Genomic DNA, 6,578 nt, shown 5'->3' with positions numbered 1-6,578 from the left:
TAAAAGTATCTATCTACCTCATAAATTGTTGAAAGAATGAAATGAGTGAATATTGGTAAAACAAATGGTGCTTGGCACAAAATACAAATACCCAGTAGATGCTAGTTTATATCACTATTCAGTGAGTATATTTATTTGGAAGTGATGTCAAAGGCACAATGGTTGAAGGCTGTGGAATTTGGGGATTTCAATAGTACAGTTCGCTGAACACATCTATGCCCTTCATGGTAGAAAGCATTCTGCATATATTATCTTACTAATCCTTACAGTAATGCTTCAAAGTGAGTATTGTTTTTATTTATAAGATTACAAAACTGGGCTTCCTTCAGGTGAGTAACTTCCAAATGTTTCACGATGTTGAAAGGAAAATAGGAATGACTGAGAGGAGAGGTTTCCTTCTCTAATTTGTTAAGAGGGTTTTCTGGATTAGGAAAACCCAAAAGGCAGGGAATGAGATGTCATTTTTCTTTTTCATAATTTCCCCCCTTCGTTCTGCTCCAGAGATTTCTCTTCATTGATTTGACATAATTTATGGGGTTCCTTCCAAGGGCCAGGCAATGGCCAGTCAACTGGAGCTACTGCATCCTCAGAGTCTATATCCTAGACAGAGAGACAGAACAGTTGAGAGTTGGCAGCTGGGAAGCCAGATTCTCTGTCCTCCAAATCACTGTACTTGGCTTTGCTATGGTGTGGCAGGGACTCAGCAAACAATAGGATCCAACACAGTACAAACAGAGACAGCCTGGTGATGGTGGTGGCAATAAGCAGGAGGCCTCGCCAGCCAGCAATGTCATGTGTGGGCAAAGCCCCATTGGCCTATGAAGAATTGGGTACATCGTCAGTTACCTCTCCCCAACCAGTCCAGGTACCTGTTCTCTGAAGCATTCGCCCAGGTGCAGCTTGCTCTCCACAGCCCATCACAAGCTCCTGCTTAGTCCTGTAGCACCATGGGGGTTGCACTATTGATTTTCCAATGGACTCTTAATTTTCTGGAAGCTGTAGGATCTGATGAGGCAGAAGGTGAGCACAGCCTGACAGGACTCCCCCATGTAGGAGTGCAAGTAGGGGCTGGATGTTTCTTTGTCTGCTGGTTCCCAGTTACACTCTGTCAAGATGGGGCCCCGGAGGGAGAATGGAACACTAGGGGAAAAAAAAGGGACTTGCTCCTTCTGGTCGTGACCTCTGCTTCCACACCTGAACATCACTCCAGAGACGTTTGCTCACCCAGCAAGCTATGGTGCCCTCCCACAGCAGCAGGGAGACCCAGCTGGCAGTTATTCCAGCATTTATAGAATCACCTTCATCAGGCTTCACCTCAGAAACACCTGTCTCTGGGCTTCAGGTTCACAGGGCTCCTCGTCCAGGTGGTAAGTTTGCAGACCAGCCTTTTTCCATGTTTCCTGAGCCCCAAGAGTGATAGCTGCTTCCATCAGTTGGTACCTCTGGGTACCTGAGAGTTCTTTCCTTATCTTTTCTTATCGGATCAGTTACTGAGATAGCTGTGCTGGATTTCAGTAAGTGAATATCCAGTTACTTAGGTTGTAATCTGGCATGCAATCTCCAGTCTTGTCCCTGAGTGATGGGCCATCGAGGAGTGTGCCAGGTCCATGTCCTCTGACAACTGGGATGCCTTTGAGACAGAGGTAGAAGTAATGGGGTGGGATGTGTGGGGGAAAAATGGTTTGTAATAATACATTTGAAAACAATTTAGCATAAACGTCTGATAGTGTATTAAAAAAAGAACAATATGATGATGTAAGCTTTTTTGAAGTTTTAGAATTTACCTTAAAATCTTTTGGTAAAATCTTCAAAAGCAATCACCAAACACTTGTGAAATAAGGAAAAGAGAAACTACCTGCTTTGCCAGATAGGATATGTAAGCAGTCAGTAAATGTGAAGAAACATAGAAGTATTGGCTCCAATCCAAATAGATGGATCACATGAAGCCAAAGTTAAATCATGAGAGCTAAAAAGTAGTAGTGAAAGTAATTCTGAGATTCAAAGTATATTCCTTTATGTTTCAACAGCACATTATTTCAAGAAAATTCCTTTATAACATATTTTTGATAATTCTACAATTAGATGTAGAGAATTGTTTTTCATCAGAGGAGTATTTTTATAAAGATTAGATAATTAATACTAGTCCATTTTAAGTAAAGTCTGTGGAAATACAGCATATTTGGTTTCATAGGACTTCATGCTGTGCTATGAGAACAGCAGGGAAGTTTTATAAAAAGTAACCTCACTTTGAGATAGATATATATCTTTATTCTCAGAATAAAGAGAAACACCTAAGCATGAGGAATTGTTGCCTGAATTCCTATTTTATCTTGTCCTCCCCTCAGACTAGATCAATCTGTTCTTTCCTAAAAGTATGCTGCTTTTACAGAGTAGAGAAACAGGGTTTGTTTGGGGAAAAAATACAGGGAACATAATTCTTTATTGTGGAACCAAGACAAGACTTGGTAGAAATTTTATTAAAAATTACTCCCTTTAGACCTCTAGACTACTGTGCCAAATATAAAATAAATGTTCAAATTTTGTAACTTACATCTCTTATGTTTTCTAAATGATTACTTAAGTGAGATTTTATTATGCTTTATTCCTAAGGAATTTCACAAAGAAATACATATTCAATTTATAATAAACTACTCTGAAATAAAAACCTAGAATTTAACACAGGTGCCAGTTCACAGGCTGCATTTCAAAGCTGTAACTTTTATGTTAAATAATATATGTATTTTCCCTTCCTGTGTCGACTTAAGAAAGGCCAAATTAAGAATGACCCTCTTGTTTTTTATGGTGTGAATGATCAAAGTAGGTAATAAGAGAATTTGCAGAAATGTACAAATATGATAATGAAAAATCACAAGTGCAAAACTGTTAGTAAAGATGCTAACTTTTGGAAACTTTACTATTAAATGATTAAAGGAACTCCAAATGAGTAAATTTTAGCGATGTAAGTCAGTTTTAGATACAAAGCCATGATTGAAAGGAAGAAGTAGAAATGTAACTATAAATAAGACAGGCCTCTTGTTCTCAAGCTCCTTACGGTACAGTCTTATTAGATTAATTAAATCAGTATAGCAGCAGCGTTGAACGTGGATCATCAGTGGAAGAATGGATAAAGAGACAGCAGCAAGTAGACTCCTGGTTGTTTCCAGGTGAGAGTTGACTAGGACTGTTGTTATGTTAGTGGATATTTATTAATAAAAATATTTATTCAATGTCAGTTACAGGTTAGGCACTGTTCTTTTCACTGAGGATTCAGCTGTGGGCAAAACAAGGAAAGTTCTCCACCCCATGAAGCTCGCATGTTACTGGAAAAGACATACAATAAGATAAATATGTAAGATATAGGGTATATCATAGAGTGATAGTGCATAAAGGAAAAGAAAGCAGGGAAGGAGTTGATATTGTAGTTGGAAAGTCCAGAGAAAGTCTCACTGTGAGAGCAATACCTGCGTGGAAGAGAATGACGGAGTTAGTCATGAAGACCTCAGGGAAGTGCATTCCAGGCACAGTGAACATGACCAGTGTGTTCAGGAAAGAACTAGGAGTCCATAGGGCTGGAACCATAGGAGTAGAAAATGAACTGGAGAAGTATCAAGGAGCTAGATTATGTAGAAGCTGGGATCACTGTAGGAATTTAGCTTTTATCTGTAACATGGGATGCCTGTGTTAGCTATTCATCTATGATCTCTTGATTCTGAAGACATCCTACAGTATTCTCAATGCTGCCGGGGCTGGGACTCTGTAAACTACAATTCCCTGTTATTAGTCAAAAGACTTCCTGTTAACTTTTATCAATAAAGGCAGTAGAAGGAGATTGGAAGGCAATAGGAAGAGATGAGGGGTTTATCGGTCACTTTGGCTGTTCATTTAATGAGTAGAAGCTAATAGCTTCAACCTTGACCTTCTTCAAGGACTTCCAGGCATTGAAAATCCCCCAGTATGTCTTCAAAGATGTGGCAGCAGCCATTAAGGACCTTCTTCTCAGAGGGAAGAATTGGTCTCGGTGTCAATTCTATTGTGTTCTCCCTTTAACCTTCTAGGTCCTGAGAATTTTATTTCACCTATTTCATCCCTGAGCACCTAGAAATGGACCCTCTCTCCTGTTTTTTCTAAAATATCTGGTTGCTGCAATTTCTCTTTTTGTCCTTTCAACCTTCAAACAACCATGTTACCAATTCTCTGTTTGAATACCTTCTGTTCAAATTTCTCAGCGTGCTTTCTGTTTTCCTACTGGTCAGCGAAGCCCTGGGAATGATGCCAGGAAACCCTCAAAGATGGGATTATGGAATTTTTAGATATGTCCTTGATCTTGAACTTAATGCTTAATTTCATGTTGTAGTAAATGAGATACCGTATTGGCCAAAAAAAAAAATGCAGTATAGCCAGTCATCTCAGTATCCTTGGAAATTGGTTCTAAGACCTCCTGTGGATACCAAAATTTGAAGATGTCCAATCCCTTGCATAAAATCACCCAAAACTTGCATATAACTCTGCATATCCTACTGTAACCTTGAAATCCTCTCTAGATTACTTACAATAGCTAATATGCTATAAATGTTATATATAAATATTTACTTTATTCAGTATATAAATATTTACTTCATTTTATTGCTTAGGGAATAATGACAGGAAAAAATGTTTGTGCATCATCAATAAAGACACAGGTTTGTTTTTTTCCAAATATTTTCTGCCTGTATTTGGTTGAATCTGCAGAGAAGGAGGACCAACTGTATTTATTTAAATTATCACCTATGATTCCTTGGAATAAAGCGCTTACTGAGACAAGAATCCTAAGGGACAAAGTGCTGCAGCCGTGAGGACTAGAAGGTAGAATGACTACTTCTGACTGAAATGGAGAGTATACAAAAGCAGGATGACTCAGCTTAACAATCTCAAGGTTTCTCTTATGATCCTACAAGAATTTTTAAAAAAAAATTGTATCAGTATATTCACTTTAGTTCATATGTAGTAGGGCAGAAATGGCTGAAAATTAAACTCAACATTTAAGTATTTGGGTCAGTTCTAAAAATTACAATGGAAGGCATATTTACAGACTGTAAATACTTTCACAGTGTCTAAGTGAAAATCAGAACATTGACTGGGAAGGAGCGGGAACATCTGGGTTGATACAAATCGAGATGAAAATCTACCTGAGCCTTCCTTTCAAAGGAGATTCTTATTGTCCTCAAGACTTATTACCAAAATTGTGTCCAGAGCTATATAGCTAGAAAAATTTTAAGTGTATTCCAATAGGGACAAGTGAAAAGTCCAGTCCAGGAAAGAACAGGCTATATCCCCCTCCCCCCAAAAAAAATTGCAATTTCTTTCTTCCTTCCTTCCTTCCTTCCTTCCTTTCTTTCTACCTTTCTTTCTTTCTTTCTTTCTTTCTTTCTTTCTTTCTTTCTTTCTTTATTTCTTTCTTTCAGGGGAGGGGAATACCAGGCATTGAACCCAAGGGTGCTTAACCACTGAGCCACATCCCCAACCAGTTTTAAATATTTTTTACTTAGGGTCGCTCTAAGTTGCTTAGGGCTTCAATGAGTTTCTGGGGCTAACTTTGTACTCATGATCCTCCTGCCTCAGTTACCTGAATCAAAGGAATACAGTCATGTACCACCATTCCAGGCTTATTTTTCTGAATATAATGGCAAAATCCTAGAAATATAGGTGATTATGGCACATGTAATATAACATATAATAAGGATATTAGGTCAAGGAGGGTGAAATGTGACACTGGATCAGGCCAAGTTTATCAACATATATTTCTTCCAGATTTTACATAGTAAATTGAGCAGATGAAAGCTGTTCTAACAATATGTTTCGTTTATTGGATTCAGCCGTGGTCATCTTTCAGTAAAGTTGGATGAAAATTTTTCTGGACTAGGGTAAAGAAAAGGATTACAGTTACAAGAATGTTAAAGTAGACTATCCTTGTGAAATTGGCCTATCTCTTACCTCATTGCATCTCTTTAGAGACCACAGAAAACATTCCTTCACTCCTACATGCACAACATCTTCAGAGAGCTCTAGGGCAGCTAAGCTAATGATGGCAAATGGAGATGCTGTCATTGAAAAGGGATTCCTAGCTGTGCCACACAATTGTAATTCCAATGGCTCTCAAGGCTGAGACAGGAGGATCTCTAGTTCAAATCCAGCCTCAGCAAAAGCAAGGCGCTAAGCAACTCAGTGAGACCTTGTCTCTAAATAAAATACAAAAGAGCCTGGGGGTGTGGCTCAGTTGTTGAGTGCCCCTGAGTTCAATCCCTGGTACCTGAAAAAATAAATAGAAAAGAAAAGGGATTTCTGATTTCAGTGGGTATCATGGGATCACAGAGTAGCAGAAGTCATTCACAACACTAACTTAAAAAATAAGTTTTATTAGTTTTTATAAATGCAATAAGGAAGGATTGGTAATCAGAATTGACTTGCAGGAATTTTTGATTCTGGTTGCTTTATTTCTTAGAAATGAAATAGAACAGGAGTGATATGCACGGGCAGACTTCTAAAGTAAAAACTCTGGTCTGATGGGAAGAAATCTGAAATATTAGGTTTCTCACCTACCT

This window comes from Urocitellus parryii, unplaced genomic scaffold (genome assembly GCF_045843805.1).
Source record: "Urocitellus parryii isolate mUroPar1 unplaced genomic scaffold, mUroPar1.hap1 Scaffold_3635, whole genome shotgun sequence".
NCBI lineage: Eukaryota > Metazoa > Chordata > Mammalia > Rodentia > Sciuridae > Urocitellus > Urocitellus parryii.
This window is presented reverse-complemented; position numbering follows the sequence as displayed.